Below are 1,896 nucleotides of genomic sequence, written 5' to 3'. Positions count from 1 at the left end.
GTGCTTCAACGAGATTACAACCAGACACCTGTCTGGTTTTATATTACGACACAGCCCACTAGTCAGGACTCTAATGGCCTTTCCACGTGTCTCCGTATGCCAAGAAAACAATCTTCCTTTCCAGGCAGTGGTCGGAAACAGACTTCCAGCAGCAGGTGCGTCATTGCCGTGTAGCTGTGTCTTCAAAGACAGGCCGGCCTGCAGCAGTATCAGCCACCAACGGGGTCCTCAGAGTCCTGAGGGCCTGGTGTGGCACTTCTGGTCCAGATGAGATCCTGTCTGTTTGTATCGTGTACTCAGGTGAGGACACAGCAACTGAATCTATGGTGTTCCAACATGTATAGATCTACCCTGATTACGTTAAAGTAGGAACGCTTTATCCACGTCCAGGTCTGAACGGTCTCCCAGATAGAGTCGTCCTCTCAGTTCCAGTTACATTTACAGATGGCGGGTGGTCCGTGAGCTTTGACGTGACAGCTGATGACAAAGTGACGGAAAAACTTGAGCTTTTTGCACATGAACTGCAGAGGTTTGTTACAATACAGAACATTATCTGATCACATCATTAAAACTTGCAAAATCAAAAAACCTAAGATTCTGAAATCTACGCAGTGGTGGGCAGCACTACTCTAAAAATTAGTTCCACTACTAAAACACTAACTTGAATATTTAGGTTCAGAGAAACCAGAGAGCGTNTCAGTGGTGCTTTCTTCCCTGACCTGCAGAGAGCGAAGGTTTTCAACTATCGAGGCGCAGTCACGGGACCTCCTTGCTTTTCCCAACCTGTTCCAGATCTTTTACATGACAGGTCTGTGAGGGGAAAACCAACACAAAGGTTTAGTTTCAGTACTGTGCTTCAACGAGATTACAACCAGACACCTGTCTGGTTTTATATTACGACACAGCCCACTAGTCAGGACTCTAGTGCGGCTTTCAGCTGGGGACAAATGTTGATTGCACAACACTTCTGGCCTTTCCACGTGTCTCCGTATGCCAAGAAAACAATCTTTCTTTCCAGGCAGTGGTCGGAAACAGACTTCCAGCAGCAGGTGCGTCATTGCCGTGTAGCTGTGTCTTCAAAGACAGGCCGGCCTGCAGCAGTATCAGCCAGCAACGGGGTCCTCGGAGTCCTGAGGGCCTGGTGTGGCACTTCTGGTCCAGATGAGATCCTGTCTGTTTGTATCGTGTACTCAGGTGAGGACACAGCAACTGAATCTATGGTGTTCCAACATGTATAGATCTACCTTGATTACGTTAAAGTAGGAAGGCTTTATCCACGTCCAGGTCTGAACGGTCTCCCAGATGGCGGGTGGTCCGTGAGCTTTGACGTGACAGCTGGTGACAAACTGAGGGAAAAACTTGAGCTTTTTGCACATGAACTGCAGAGGTTTGTTACAATACAGAACATTATCTGATCACATCATTAAAACTCGCAAAATCAAAAAACCTAAGATTCTGAAATCTACGCAGTGGTGGGCAGCACTAATCTAAAAATTAGTTCCACTACTAAAACACTAACTCGAATATTTAMGTCCCCTAATTCTAAAGCACTAATGTACTGAAAGTTTTAGCAAAAGWTAATTCTAAAGCACTAAAATAACCCAGTACAGCCATGAACATTCTTCAACAGACAACATGAGTCACATGTTGCCATGTTGCTCTCTTAAAGGATCAATATTATGTGTTTCTCAGGCATATATTTAAATACTATAACATAATAAAGTATCTATGTCACCTTTAGTTGGTATTAAAATGCTGTTTTTAGGTTTAAATAGAAAATTAACTTATCTTGTCATCATTTCCTCTTCTAAATGCGTTGAAGTTGGCCTCTGTCTCTTTAAGAACCTCCTTCTGCTTCTGTCCCGCCCATTTTGGGGGGGGGGGGGGGGGGGGGGG

The sequence above is a fragment of the Austrofundulus limnaeus genome, unplaced genomic scaffold (assembly GCF_001266775.1).
Source record: "Austrofundulus limnaeus strain Quisiro unplaced genomic scaffold, Austrofundulus_limnaeus-1.0 Scaffold195, whole genome shotgun sequence".
NCBI classification, from domain to species: Eukaryota; Metazoa; Chordata; class Actinopteri; order Cyprinodontiformes; family Rivulidae; genus Austrofundulus; species Austrofundulus limnaeus.
The sequence above is the reverse complement of the archived record's forward strand: the minus strand, read 5'-3'. Positions refer to the sequence as shown.